This window comes from Pristiophorus japonicus, unplaced genomic scaffold, assembly GCF_044704955.1.
Source record: "Pristiophorus japonicus isolate sPriJap1 unplaced genomic scaffold, sPriJap1.hap1 HAP1_SCAFFOLD_29, whole genome shotgun sequence".
NCBI classification, from domain to species: domain Eukaryota; kingdom Metazoa; phylum Chordata; class Chondrichthyes; family Pristiophoridae; genus Pristiophorus; species Pristiophorus japonicus.
The window spans coordinates 7,625,585-7,640,016 of NW_027252668.1; the positions used below are offsets into that span (position 1 = coordinate 7,625,585).

At 45.4% G+C, this 14,432-nt stretch overlaps 1 protein-coding gene and 10 non-coding genes across 11 annotated transcripts in view; all 11 read left to right on the forward strand.

The window, feature by feature from the left end:
* The window catches only part of LOC139248232 (zinc finger protein 84-like), a 1,036,220-nt gene that overhangs the window by 474,710 nt on the left and 547,078 nt on the right, over positions 1-14,432 (forward strand). The window lies entirely within an intron of this gene.
* On the forward strand, positions 1,094-1,164 carry trnag-gcc (transfer RNA glycine (anticodon GCC)). Its single transcript has one exon. It is a non-coding gene; the product is annotated as a tRNA-Gly (tRNA).
* Positions 2,568-2,638, forward strand: trnag-gcc (transfer RNA glycine (anticodon GCC)). The gene has a single exon. It is a non-coding gene; the product is annotated as a tRNA-Gly (tRNA).
* On the forward strand, positions 4,042-4,112 carry trnag-gcc (transfer RNA glycine (anticodon GCC)). The gene has a single exon. It is a non-coding gene; the product is annotated as a tRNA-Gly (tRNA).
* Positions 5,516-5,586, forward strand: trnag-gcc (transfer RNA glycine (anticodon GCC)). The gene has a single exon. It is a non-coding gene; the product is annotated as a tRNA-Gly (tRNA).
* trnag-gcc (transfer RNA glycine (anticodon GCC)) lies at positions 6,990-7,060 on the forward strand. Its single transcript has one exon. It is a non-coding gene; the product is annotated as a tRNA-Gly (tRNA).
* Positions 8,464-8,534, forward strand: trnag-gcc (transfer RNA glycine (anticodon GCC)). Its single transcript has one exon. It is a non-coding gene; the product is annotated as a tRNA-Gly (tRNA).
* trnag-gcc (transfer RNA glycine (anticodon GCC)) lies at positions 9,938-10,008 on the forward strand. The gene has a single exon. It is a non-coding gene; the product is annotated as a tRNA-Gly (tRNA).
* On the forward strand, positions 11,413-11,483 carry trnag-gcc (transfer RNA glycine (anticodon GCC)). The gene has a single exon. It is a non-coding gene; the product is annotated as a tRNA-Gly (tRNA).
* Positions 12,887-12,957, forward strand: trnag-gcc (transfer RNA glycine (anticodon GCC)). The gene has a single exon. It is a non-coding gene; the product is annotated as a tRNA-Gly (tRNA).
* trnag-gcc (transfer RNA glycine (anticodon GCC)) lies at positions 14,361-14,431 on the forward strand. The gene has a single exon. It is a non-coding gene; the product is annotated as a tRNA-Gly (tRNA).

The following is a 14,432-nucleotide window of genomic DNA, read 5'->3' on the forward strand; positions in this document are numbered from 1 at the left end:
AGGAGGAGCAGAAAGGAGCGGCGGTACCGTTTCCTCGAGCTGTGGCGATTTTCAATAATTCCATCAATGCAATATCTCCAACTTTGCAAATCACACCAAGCTGGGTTGCAGTGCGAGCTGCTAGGAGGCTGCAGCGGAATTGGACAGATTAGGTGGATGGCAGATGCCATATAATGAAGATAAGTGTGAGTTTATCCACTTTGGTGGCAAAACCTTGAAGGTAGAATGTTATCTGAATGTTGACCGATTTGTAAAAGCGGAGGGGTATTGAGACCTGGGTATTTTGGTACATCAGTCGTTGAAGTCATTCATACATACAGGTACAGCATGCAGTAAAGGAAGCCAAATGTCATGCTGGCCTTCATAGCGAGGAGACTAGGGTATCGGAGCATCGAGACTTGTACAGCACCTTGCTGAGACCAGACCTTGAGTATTGTGTGCAGTTATGATCATCTAATCTGAGGAAGGACATTCTTGCTTTTGAGGGAGTGTAGCGAATATTCACCAGATTGATTCCAGGGATGGCAGGACTGACATGAAGAAAGACTGGATCGACTAGGCTTATACTCGCTGGAATTTAGAAGAATGAGAGGGGAGCTCATCGAAACATTTAAAATTTGGTCGGGAATGGACAGGTTTGATGGCGTAAAAAGGTTCCCGCAGTCCGAATAAAGGAAGCCCAGTACCAGCGGTCACTGTCTAAGGATAAAGTGTAAACCATTTAGGACCGACACGAGGAGAATCTTCTTCACTCAGATCATTGTGAACCTGTGGAATTCTGTACCACAGAAAGATGTGGAAGCCAGTTGGATAGATATACTCAAAAGACAGTGAGATATGGCCCTTACGGCTAAAGTGATCAAGGGGCATGGAGAGAAATCAGGAAGGGGAAGTGAAGTTGCATGCTCAGCCATGATCATATTGAATGGTGGTGCTGGCTGGAAGGGACGAATGGCCTACTCCTGCACCTACTTTCTAAGTTTCTATGTTTCTATCTTGAGAATATGAGGTGCTTTGTTGTTCTTCGCCTTTTATTAACAAAAATTAAACACTAATTGCACTATCTTTAAACTTGAATGTGTTTGTAATGTGAGCATTGGTGGTTTAGGGGTAGAATTCTCACCTGCCACGCGGGAGACACGGGTTCGATTCCCGGCCAATGCAGTGGTTATGGAAGTATTTCAGAAAGCGTGTATTTAAAAATTAAACTTCCCGACTGTTTCAAGAGCGTACACAGAGAGGAGCGGCTGTTAAATGAGCGGGGGCACAGATATCCTTCGGTACAAAGAGCGGGAGCAGTGAGGATCGCTTGTAACGTGAGGGAGTAAAGGATTTGAGTTATTTTTCTAATAGCACGAGCAGAGGGAAGCGGCAATTTAAAAAGCGAGACACACAGGAGTGGCTGTTTGCAGCACGGCAGCAGAGATGAGCGGGTGTTGAAAGAGCGGGAGCAAGTCTGGGCGGCAGTTTAATAAGGAGTAGCAGAAAGGAGCGGCGGTACTGTTTCCTCGAGCTGTGGCGATTTTCAATAATTCCATCAATGTAATATCTCCAACTTTGCAAATCACACCAAGCTGGGTTGCAGTGCGAGCTGCTAGGAGGCTGCAGCGGAATTGGACAGATTGGGTGGATGGCAGATGCCATATAATGAAGATAAGTGTGAGTTTATCCACTTTGGTGGCAAAACCTTGAAGGTAGAATGTTATCTGAATGTTGACCGATTTGTAAAAGCGGAGGGGTATTGAGACCTGGGTATTTTGGTACATCAGTCGTTGAAGTCATTCATACATACAGGTACAGCATGCAGTAAAGGAAGCCAAATGTCATGCTGGCCTTCATAGCGAGGAGATTAGGGTATCGGAGCATGGAGACTTGTACAGCACCTTGCTGAGACCAGACCTTGAGTATTGTGTGCAGTTATGATCATCTTATCTGAGGAAGGACATTCTTGCTTTCGAGGAAGTGTAGCGAATATTCACCAGATTGATTCCAGGGATGGCAGGACTGACATGAAGAAAGACTGGATCGACTAGGCTTATACTCGCTGGAATTTAGAAGAATGAGAGGGGAGCTCATAGAAACATTTAAAATTTGGTCGGGAATGGACAGGTTTGATGGCGTAAAAAGGTTCCCGCAGTCCGAATAAAGGAAGCCCAGTACCAGCGGTCACTGTCTAAGGATAAAGTGTAAACCATTTAGGACCGACACGAGGAGAATCTTCTTCACTCAGATCATTGTGAACCTGTGGAATTCTGTACCACAGAAAGATGTGGAAGCCAGTTGGATAGATATACTCAAAAGACAGTGAGATATGGCCCTTACGGCTAAAGTGATCAAGGGGCATGGAGAGAAATCAGGAAGGGGAAGTGAAGTTGCATTCTCAGCCATGATCATATTGAATGGTGGTGCTGGTTGGAAGGGACGAATGGCCTACTCCTGCACCTACTTTCTAAGTTTCTATGTTTCTATCTTCAGAATATGAGGTGCTTTGTTGTTCTTCGCCTTTTATTATCAAAAATTAAACACTAATTGCACTATCTTTAAACTTGAATGTGTTCGTAATGTGAGCATTGGTGGTTCAGGGGTAGAATTCTCACCTGCCACGCGGGAGACACGGGTTCGATTCCCGGCCAATGCAGTGGTTATGGAAGTATTTCAGAAAGCGTGTATTTAAAAATTAAACTTCCCGACTGTTTCAAGAGCGTACACAGAGAGGAGCGGCTGTTAAATGAGCGGGGGCACAGATATCCTTCGGTATAAAGAGCGGGAGCAGTGAGGATCGCTTGTAACGTGAGGGAGTAAAGGATTTGAGTTATTTTTCTAATAGCACGAGCAGAGGGAAGCGGCAATTTAAAAAGCGAGACACACAGGAGTGGCTGTTTGCAGCACGGCAGCAGAGATGAGCGGGTGTTGAAAGAGCGGGAGCAAGTCTGGGCGGCAGTTTAATAAGGAGGAGCAGAAAGGAGCGGCGGTACCGTTTCCTCGAGCTGTGGCGATTTTCAATAATTCCATCAATGCAATATCTCCAACTTTGCAAATCACACCAAGCTGGGTTGCAGTGCGAGCTGCTAGGAGGCTGCAGCGGAATTGGACAGATTAGGTGGATGGCAGATGCCATATAATGAAGATAAGTGTGAGTTTATCCACTTTGGTGGCAAAACCTTGAAGGTAGAATGTTATCTGAATGTTGACCGATTTGTAAAAGCGGAGGGGTATTGAGACCTGGGTATTTTGGTACATCAGTCGTTGAAGTCATTCATACATACAGGTACAGCATGCAGTAAAGGAAGCCAAATGTCATGCTGGCCTTCATAGCGAGGAGACTAGGGTATCGGAGCATCGAGACTTGTACAGCACCTTGCTGAGACCAGACCTTGAGTATTGTGTGCAGTTATGATCATCTAATCTGAGGAAGGACATTCTTGCTTTTGAGGGAGTGTAGCGAATATTCACCAGATTGATTCCAGGGATGGCAGGACTGACATGAAGAAAGACTGGATCGACTAGGCTTATACTCGCTGGAATTTAGAAGAATGAGAGGGGAGCTCATCGAAACATTTAAAATTTGGTCGGGAATGGACAGGTTTGATGGCGTAAAAAGGTTCCCGCAGTCCGAATAAAGGAAGCCCAGTACCAGCGGTCACTGTCTAAGGATAAAGTGTAAACCATTTAGGATCGACACGAGGAGAATCTTCTTCACTCAGATCATTGTGAACCTGTGGAATTCTGTACCACAGAAAGATGTGGAAGCCAGTTGGATAGATATACTCAAAAGACAGTGAGATATGGCCCTTACGGCTAAAGTGATCAAGGGGCATGGAGAGAAATCAGGAAGGGGAAGTGAAGTTGCATGCTCAGCCATGATCATATTGAATGGTGGTGCTGGCTGGAAGGGACGAATGGCCTACTCCTGCACCTACTTTCTAAGTTTCTATGTTTCTATCTTGAGAATATGAGGTGCTTTGTTGTTCTTCGCCTTTTATTAACAAAAATTAAACACTAATTGCACTATCTTTAAACTTGAATGTGTTTGTAATGTGAGCATTGGTGGTTCAGGGGTAGAATTCTCACCTGCCACGCGGGAGACACGGGTTCGATTCCCGGCCAATGCAGTGGTTATGGAAGTATTTCAGAAAGCGTGTATTTAAAAATTAAACTTCCCGACTGTTTCAAGAGCGTACACAGAGAGGAGCGGCTGTTAAATGAGCGGGGGCACAGATATCCTTCGGTACAAAGAGCGGGAGCAGTGAGGATCGCTTGTAACGTGAGGGAGTAAAGGATTTGAGTTATTTTTCTAATAGCACGAGCAGAGGGAAGCGGCAATTTAAAAAGCGAGACACACAGGAGTGGCTGTTTGCAGCACGGCAGCAGAGATGAGCGGGTGTTGAAAGAGCGGGAGCAAGTCTGGGCGGCAGTTTAATAAGGAGTAGCAGAAAGGAGCGGCGGTACTGTTTCCTCGAGCTGTGGCGATTTTCAATAATTCCATCAATGTAATATCTCCAACTTTGCAAATCACACCAAGCTGGGTTGCAGTGCGAGCTGCTAGGAGGCTGCAGCGGAATTGGACAGATTGGGTGGATGGCAGATGCCATATAATGAAGATAAGTGTGAGTTTATCCACTTTGGTGGCAAAACCTTGAAGGTAGAATGTTATCTGAATGTTGACCGATTTGTAAAAGCGGAGGGGTATTGAGACCTGGGTATTTTGGTACATCAGTCGTTGAAGTCATTCATACATACAGGTACAGCATGCAGTAAAGGAAGCCAAATGTCATGCTGGCCTTCATAGCGAGCAGATTAGGGTATCGGAGCATGGAGACTTGTACAGCACCTTGCTGAGACCAGACCTTGAGTATTGTGTGCAGTTATGATCATCTTATCTGAGGAAGGACATTCTTGCTTTCGAGGGAGTGTAGCGAATATTCACCAGATTGATTCCAGGGATGGCAGGACTGACATGAAGAAAGACTGGATCGACTAGGCTTATACTCGCTGGAATTTAGAAGAATGAGAGGGGAGCTCATAGAAACATTTAAAATTTGGTCGGGAATGGACAGGTTTGATGGCGTAAAAAGGTTCCCGCAGTCCGAATAAAGGAAGCCCAGTACCAGCGGTCACTGTCTAAGGATAAAGTGTAAACCATTTAGGACCGACACGAGGAGAATCTTCTTCACTCAGATCATTGTGAACCTGTGGAATTCTGTACCACAGAAAGATGTGGAAGCCAGTTGGATAGATATACTCAAAAGACAGTGAGATATGGCCCTTACGGCTAAAGTGATCAAGGGGCATGGAGAGAAATCAGGAAGGGGAAGTGAAGTTGCATGCTCAGCCATGATCATATTGAATGGTGGTGCTGGTTGGAAGGGACGAATGGCCTACTCCTGCACCTACTTTCTAAGTTTCTATGTTTCTATCTTCAGAATATGAGGTGCTTTGTTGTTCTTCGCCTTTTATTATCAAAAATTAAACACTAATTGCACTATCTTTAAACTTGAATGTGCTCGAAATGTGAGCATTGGTGGTTCAGGGGTAGAATTCTCGCCTGCCACGCGGGAGACCCGGGTTCGATTCCCGGCTAATGCAGTGTTTATGAAAGTATTTCAGAAAGCGTGTATTTAAAAATTAAACTTCCCGACTGATTCAAGAGCGTAAACAGAAAAGAGCGGCTGTTATATGAGCGGGGGCACAGATATCCTTCGGTATAAAGAGCGGGAGCAGTGAGGATCGCTTGTAACGTGAGGGAGGAAAGGATTTGAGTTATTTTTCAAATAGCACGAGCAGAGGGAAGCCGCAATTTAAAAAGCGAGACACACAGGAGTGGCTGTTTGCAGCACGGCAGCAGAGATGAGCGGGTGTTGAAAGAGCGGGAGCAAGTCTGGGCGGCAGTTTAATAAGGAGTAGCAGAAAGGAGCGGCGGTACTGTTTCCTCGAGCTGTGGCGATTTTCAATAATTCCATCAATGTAATATCTCCAACTTTGCAAATCACACCAAGCTGGGTTGCAGTGCGAGCTGCTAGGAGGCTGCAGCGGAATTGGACAGATTGGGTGGATGGCAGATGCCATATAATGAAGATAAGTGTGAGTTTATCCACTTTGGTGGCAAAACCTTGAAGGTAGAATGTTATCTGAATGTTGACCGATTTGTAAAAGCGGAGGGGTATTGAGACCTGGGTATTTTGGTACATCAGTCGTTGAAGTCATTCATACATACAGGTACAGCATGCAGTAAAGGAAGCCAAATGTCATGCTGGCCTTCATAGCGAGGAGATTAGGGTATCGGAGCATGGAGACTTGTACAGCACCTTGCTGAGACCAGACCTTGAGTATTGTGTGCAGTTATGATCATCTAATCTGAGGAAGGACATTCTTGCTTTCGAGGGAGTGTAGCGAATATTCACCAGATTGATTCCAGGGATGGCAGGACTGACATGAAGAAAGACTGGATCGACTAGGCTTATACTCGCTGGAATTTAGAAGAATGAGAGGGGAGCTCATAGAAACATTTAAAATTTGGTCGGGAATGGACAGGTTTGATGGCGTAAAAAGGTTCCCGCAGTCCGAATAAAGGAAGCCCAGTACCAGCGGTCACTGTCTAAGGATAAAGTGTAAACCATTTAGGACCGACACGAGGAGAATCTTCTTCACTCAGATCATTGTGAACCTGTGGAATTCTGTACCACAGAAAGATGTGGAAGCCAGTTGGATAGATATACTCAAAAGACAGTGAGATATGGCCCTTACGGCTAAAGTGATCAAGGGGCATGGAGAGAAATCAGGAAGGGGAAGTGAAGTTGCATGCTCAGCCATGATCATATTGAATGGTGGTGCTGGCTGGAAGGGACGAATGGCCTACTCCTGCACCTACTTTCTAAGTTTCTATGTTTCTATCTTGAGAATATGAGGTGCTTTGTTGTTCTTCGCCTTTTATTATCAAAAATTAAACACTAATTGCACTATCTTTAAACTTGAATGTGCTCGAAATGTGAGCATTGGTGGTTCAGGGGTAGAATTCTCGCCTGCCACGCGGGAGACCCGGGTTCGATTCCCGGCTAATGCAGTGTTTATGGAAGTATTTCAGAAAGCGTGTATTTAAAAATTAAACTTCCCGACTGATTCAAGAGCGTAAACAGAGAAGAGCGGCTGTTATATGAGCGGGGGCACAGATATCCTTCGGTATAAAGAGCGGGAGCAGTGAGGATCGCTTGTAACGTGAGGGAGGAAAGGATTTGAGTTATTTTTCAAATAGCACGAGCAGAGGGAAGCCGCAATTTAAAAAGCGAGACACACAGGAGTGGCTGTTTGCAGCACGGCAGCAGAGATGAGCGGGTGTTGAAAGAGCGGGAGCAAGTCCGGGCGGCAGTTTAATAAGGAGTAGCAGAAAGGAGCGGCGGTACCGTTTCCTCGAGCTGTGGCGATTTTCAATAATTCCATCAATGTAATATCTCCAACTTTGCAAATCACACCAAGCTGGGTTGCAGTGCGAGCTGCTAGGAGGCTGCAGCGGAATTGGACAGATTGGGTGGATGGCAGATGCCATATAATGAAGATAAGTGTGAGTTTATCCACTTTGGTGGCAAAACCTTGAAGGTAGAATGTTATCTGAATGTTGACCGATTTGTAAAAGCGGAGGGGTATTGAGACCTGGGTATTTTGGTACATCAGTCGTTGAAGTCATTCATACATACAGGTACAGCATGCAGTAAAGGAAGCCAAATGTCATGCTGGCCTTCATAGCGAGGAGATTAGGGTATCGGAGCATGGAGACTTGTACAGCACCTTGCTGAGACCAGACCTTGAGTATTGTGTGCAGTTATGATCATCTAATCTGAGGAAGGACATTCTTGCTTTCGAGGGAGTGTAGCGAATATTCACCAGATTGATTCCAGGGATGGCAGGACTGACATGAAGAAAGACTGGATCGACTAGGCTTATACTCGCTGGAATTTAGAAGAATGAGATGGGAGCTCATAGAAACATTTAAAATTTGGTCGGGAATGGACAGGTTTGATGGCGTAAAAAGGTTCCCGCAGTCCGAATAAAGGAAGCCCAGTACCAGCGGTCAGTGTCTAAGGATAAAGTGTAAACCATTTAGGACCGACACGAGGAGAATCTTCTTCACTCAGATCATTGTGAACCTGTGGAATTCTGTACCACAGAAAGATGTGGAAGCCAGTTGGATAGATATACTCAAAAGACAGTGAGATATGGCCCTTACGGCTAAAGTGATCAAGGGGCATGGAGAGAAATCAGGAAGGGGAAGTGAAGTTGCATGCTCAGCCATGATCATATTGAATGGTGGTGCTGGCTGGAAGGGACGAGTGGCCTACTCCTGCAACTACTTTCTAAGTTTCTATGTTTCTATCTTCAGAATATGAGGTGCTTTGTTGTTGTTCGCCTTTTATTAACAAAAATTAAACACTAATTGCACTATCTTTAAACTTGAATGTGTTCGTAATGTGAGCATTGGTGGTTCAGGGGTAGAATTCTCGCCTGCCACGCGGGAGACCCGGGTTCGATTCCCGGCCAATGCAGTGTTTATGGAAGTATTTCAGAAAGCGTGTATTTAAAAATTAAACTTCCCGACTGTTTCAAGAGCGCACACAGAGAGGAGCGGCTGTTAAATGAGCGGGGGCACAGATATCCTTCGGTACAAAGAGCGGGAGCAGTGAGGATCGCTTGTAACGTGAGGGAGTAAAGGATTTGAGCTATTTTTCTAACAGCACGAGCAGAGGGAAGCGGCAATTTAAAAAGCGAGACACACAGGAGTGGCTGTTTGCAGCACGACAGCAGAGATGAGCGGGTGTTGAAAGAGCGGGAGCAAGTCTGGGCGGCAGTTTAATAAGGAGGAGCAGAAAGGAGCGGCGGTACCGTTTCCTCGAGCTGTGGCGATTTTCAATAATTCCATCAATGCAATATCTCCAACTTTGCAAATCACACCAAGCTGGGTTGCAGTGCGAGCTGCTCGGAGGCTGCAGCGGAATTGGACAGATTAGGTGGATGGCAGATGCCATATAATGAAGATAAGTGTGAGTTTATCCACTTTGGTGGCAAAACCTTGAAGGTAGAATGTTATCTGAATGTTGACCGATTTGTAAAAGCGGAGGGGTTTTGAGACCTGGGTATTTTGGTACATCAGTCGTTGAAGTCATTCATACATACAGGTACAGCATGCAGTAAAGGAAGCCAAATGTCATGCTGGCCTTCATAGCGAGGAGATTAGGGTATCGGAGCATGGAGACTTGTACAGCACCTTGCTGAGACCAAACCTTGAGTATTGTGTGCAGTTATGATCTTCTAATCTGAGGAAGGACATTCTTGCTTTTGAGGGAGTGTAGCGAATATTCACCAGATTGATTCCAGGGATGGCAGGACTGACATGAAGAAAGACTGGATCGACTAGGCTTATACTCGCTGGAATTTAGAAGAATGAGAGGGGTGCTCATAGAAACATTTAAAATTTGGTCGGGAATGGACAGGTTTGATGGCATAAAATGGTTCCCGCAGTCCGAATAAAGGAAGCCCAGTACCAGCGGTCACTGTCTAAGGATAAAGTGTAAACCATTTAGGACCGACACGAGGAGAATCTTCTTCACTCAGATCATTGTGAACCTGTGGAATTCTGTACCACAGAAAGATGTGGAAGCCAGTTGGATAGATATACTCAAAAGACAGTGAGATATGGCCCTTACGGCTAAAGTGATCAAGGGGCATGGAGAGAAATCAGGAAGGGGAAGTGAAGTTGCATGCTCAGCCATGATCATATTGAATGGTGGTGCTGGCTGGAAGGGACGAATGGCCTACTCCTGCAACTACTTTCTAAGTTTCTATGTTTCTATCTTCAGAATATGAGGTGCTTTGTTGTTCTTCGCCTTTTATTAACAAAAATTAAACACTAATTGCACTATCTTTAAACTTGAATGTGTTCGTAATGTGAGCATTGGTGGTTCAGGGGTAGAATTTTCGCCTGCCACGCGGGAGACCCGGGTTCGATTCCCGGCCAATGCAGTGTTTATGGAAGTATTTCAGAAAGCGTGTATTTAAAAATTAAACTTCCCGACTGTTTCAAGAGCGTACACAGAGAGTAGCGGCTGTAAAATGAGCGGGGGCACAGATATCCTTCGGTATAAAGAGCGGGAGCAGTGAGGATCGCTTGTTACGTGAGGGAATAAAGGATTTGAGTTATTTTTCTAATAGCACGAGCAGAGGGAAGCGGCAATTTAAAAAGCGAGAACACACAGGAGTGGCTGTTTGCAGCACGGCAGCAGAGATGAGCGGGTGTTGAAAGAGCGGGAGCAAGTCTGGGCGGCAGTTTAATAAGGAGGAGCAGAAAGGAGCGGCGGTACCGTTTCCTCGAGCTGTGGCGATTTTCAATAATTCCATCAATGTAATATCTCCAACTTTGCAAATCACACCAAGCTGGGTTGCAGTGCGAGCTGCTCGGAGGCTGCAGCGGAATTGGACAGATTAGGTGGATGGCAGATGCCATATAATGAAGATAAGTGTGAGCTAATCCACTTTGGCGGCAAAACCTTGAAGGTAGAATGTTATCTGAATGTTGACCGATTTGTAAAAGCGGAGGGGTTTTGAGACCTGGGTATTTTGGTACATCAGTCGTTGAAGTCATTCATACATACAGGTACAGCATGCAGTAAAGGAAGCCAAATGTCATGCTGGCCTTCATAGCGAGGAGATTAGGGTATCGGAGCATGGAGACTTGTACAGCACCTTGCTGAGACCAAACCTTGAGTATTGTGTGCAGTTATGATCTTCTAATCTGAGGAAGGACATTCTTGCTTTTGAGGGAGTGTAGCGAATATTCACCAGATTGATTCCAGGGATGGCAGGACTGACATGAAGAAAGACTGGATCGACTAGGCTTATACTCGCTGGAATTTAGAAGAATGAGAGGGGTGCTCATAGAAACATTTAAAATGTGGTCGGGAATGGACAGGTTTGATGGCATAAAATGGTTCCCGCAGTCCGAATAATGGAAGCCCAGTACCAGCGGTCACTGTCTAAGGATAAAGTGTAAACCATTTAGGACCGACACGAGGAGAATCTTCTTCACTCAGATCATTGTGAACCTGTGGAATTCTGTACCACAGAAAGATGTGGAAGCCAGTTGGATAGATATACTCAAAAGACAGTGAGATATGGCCCTTACGGCTAAAGTGATCAAGGGGCATGGAGAGAAATCAGGAAGGGAAAGTGAAGTTGCATGCTCAGCCATGATCATATTGAATGGTGGTGCTGGCTGGAAGGGACGAGTGGCCTACTCCTGCAACTACTTTCTAAGTTTCTATGTTTCTATCTTCAGAATATGAGGTGCTTTGTTGTTGTTCGCCTTTTATTAACAAAAATTAAACACTAATTGCACTATCTTTAAACTTGAATGTGTTCGTAATGTGAGCATTGGTGGTTCAGGGGTAGAATTCTCGCCTGCCACGCGGGAGACCCGGGTTCGATTCCCGGCCAATGCAGTGTTTATGGAAGTATTTCAGAAAGCGTGTATTTAAAAATTAAACTTCCCGACTGTTTCAAGAGCGCACACAGAGAGGAGCGGCTGTTAAATGAGCGGGGGCACAGATATCCTTCGGTACAAAGAGCGGGAGCAGTGAGGATCGCTTGTAACGTGAGGGAGTAAAGGATTTGAGTTATTTTTCTAACAGCACGAGCAGAGGGAAGCGGCAATTTAAAAAGCGAGACACACAGGAGTGGCTGTTTGCAGCACGACAGCAGAGATGAGCGGGTGTTGAAAGAGCGGGAGCAAGTCTGGGCGGCAGTTTAATAAGGAGGAGCAGAAAGGAGCGGCGGTACCGTTTCCTCGAGCTGTGGCGATTTTCAATAATTCCATCAATGCAATATCTCCAACTTTGCAAATCACACCAAGCTGGGTTGCAGTGCGAGCTGCTCGGAGGCTGCAGCGGAATTGGACAGATTAGGTGGATGGCAGATGCCATATAATGAAGATAAGTGTGAGTTTATCCACTTTGGTGGCAAAACCTTGAAGGTAGAATGTTATCTGAATGTTGACCGATTTGTAAAAGCGGAGGGGTTTTGAGACCTGGGTATTTTGGTACATCAGTCGTTGAAGTCATTCATACATACAGGTACAGCATGCAGTAAAGGAAGCCAAATGTCATGCTGGCCTTCATAGCGAGGAGATTAGGGTATCGGAGCATGGAGACTTGTACAGCACCTTGCTGAGACCAGACCTTGAGTATTGTGTGCAGTTATGATCATCTAATCTGAGGAAGGACATTCTTGCTTTCGAGGGAGTGTAGCGAATATTCACCAGATTGATTCCAGGGATGGCAGGACTGACATGAAGAAAGACTGGATCGACTAGGCTTATACTCGCTGGAATTTAGAAGAATGAGAGGGGAGCTCATAGAAACATTTAAAATTTGGTCGGGAATGGACAGGTTTGATGGCGTAAAAAGGTTCCCGCAGTCCGAATAAAGGAAGCCCAGTACCAGCGGTCACTGTCTAAGGATAAAGTGTAAACCATTTAGGACCGACACGAGGAGAATCTTCTTCACTCAGATCATTGTGAACCTGTGGAATTCTGTACCACAGAAAGATGTGGAAGCCAGTTGGATAGATATACTCAAAAGACAGTGAGATATGGCCCTTACGGCTAAAGTGATCAAGGGGCATGGAGAGAAATCAGGAAGGGGAAGTGAAGTTGCATGCTCAGCCATGATCATATTGAATGGTGGTGCTGGCTGGAAGGGACGAATGGCCTACTCCTGCACCTACTTTCTAAGTTTCTATGTTTCTATCTTGAGAATATGAGGTGCTTTGTTGTTCTTCGCCTTTTATTATCAAAAATTAAACACTAATTGCACTATCTTTAAACTTGAATGTGCTCGAAATGTGAGCATTGGTGGTTCAGGGGTAGAATTCTCGCCTGCCACGCGGGAGACCCGGGTTCGATTCCCGGCTAATGCAGTGTTTATGGAAGTATTTCAGAAAGCGTGTATTTAAAAATTAAACTTCCCGACTGATTCAAGAGCGTAAACAGAGAAGAGCGGCTGTTATATGAGCGGGGGCACAGATATCCTTCGGTATAAAGAGCGGGAGCAGTGAGGATCGCTTGTAACGTGAGGGAGGAAAGGATTTGAGTTATTTTTCAAATAGCACGAGCAGAGGGAAGCCGCAATTTAAAAAGCGAGACACACAGGAGTGGCTGTTTGCAGCACGGCAGCAGAGATGAGCGGGTGTTGAAAGAGCGGGAGCAAGTCCGGGCGGCAGTTTAATAAGGAGTAGCAGAAAGGAGCGGCGGTACCGTTTCCTCGAGCTGTGGCGATTTTCAATAATTCCATCAATGTAATATCTCCAACTTTGCAAATCACACCAAGCTGGGTTGCAGTGCGAGCTGCTAGGAGGCTGCAGCGGAATTGGACAGATTGGGTGGATGGCAGATGCCATATAATGAAGATAAGTGTGAGTTTATCCACTTTGGTGGCAAAACCTTGAAGGTAGAATGTTATCTGAATGTTGACCGATTTGTAAAAGCGGAGGGGTATTGAGACCTGGGTATTTTGGTACATCAGTCGTTGAAGTCATTCATACATACAGGTACAGCATGCAGTAAAGGAAGCCAAATGTCATGCTGGCCTTCATAGCGAGGAGATTAGGGTATCGGAGCATGGAGACTTGTACAGCACCTTGCTGAGACCAGACCTTGAGTATTGTGTGCAGTTATGATCATCTAATCTGAGGAAGGACATTCTTGCTTTCGAGGGAGTGTAGCGAATATTCACCAGATTGATTCCAGGGATGGCAGGACTGACATGAAGAAAGACTGGATCGACTAGGCTTATACTCGCTGGAATTTAGAAGAATGAGATGGGAGCTCATAGAAACATTTAAAATTTGGTCGGGAATGGACAGGTTTGATGGCGTAAAAAGGTTCCCGCAGTCCGAATAAAGGAAGCCCAGTACCAGCGGTCAGTGTCTAAGGATAAAGTGTAAACCATTTAGGACCGACACGAGGAGAATCTTCTTCACTCAGATCATTGTGAACCTGTGGAATTCTGTACCACAGAAAGATGTGGAAGCCAGTTGGATAGATATACTCAAAAGACAGTGAGATATGGCCCTTACGGCTAAAGTGATCAAGGGGCATGGAGAGAAATCAGGAAGGGGAAGTGAAGTTGCATGCTCAGCCATGATCATATTGAATGGTGGTGCTGGCTGGAAGGGACGAGTGGCCTACTCCTGCAACTACTTTCTAAGTTTCTATGTTTCTATCTTCAGAATATGAGGTGCTTTGTTGTTGTTCGCCTTTTATTAACAAAAATTAAACACTAATTGCACTATCTTTAAACTTGAATGTGTTCGTAATGTGAGCATTGGTGGTTCAGGGGTAGAATTCTCGCCTGCCACGCGGGAGACCCGGGTTCGATTCCCGGCCAATGCAG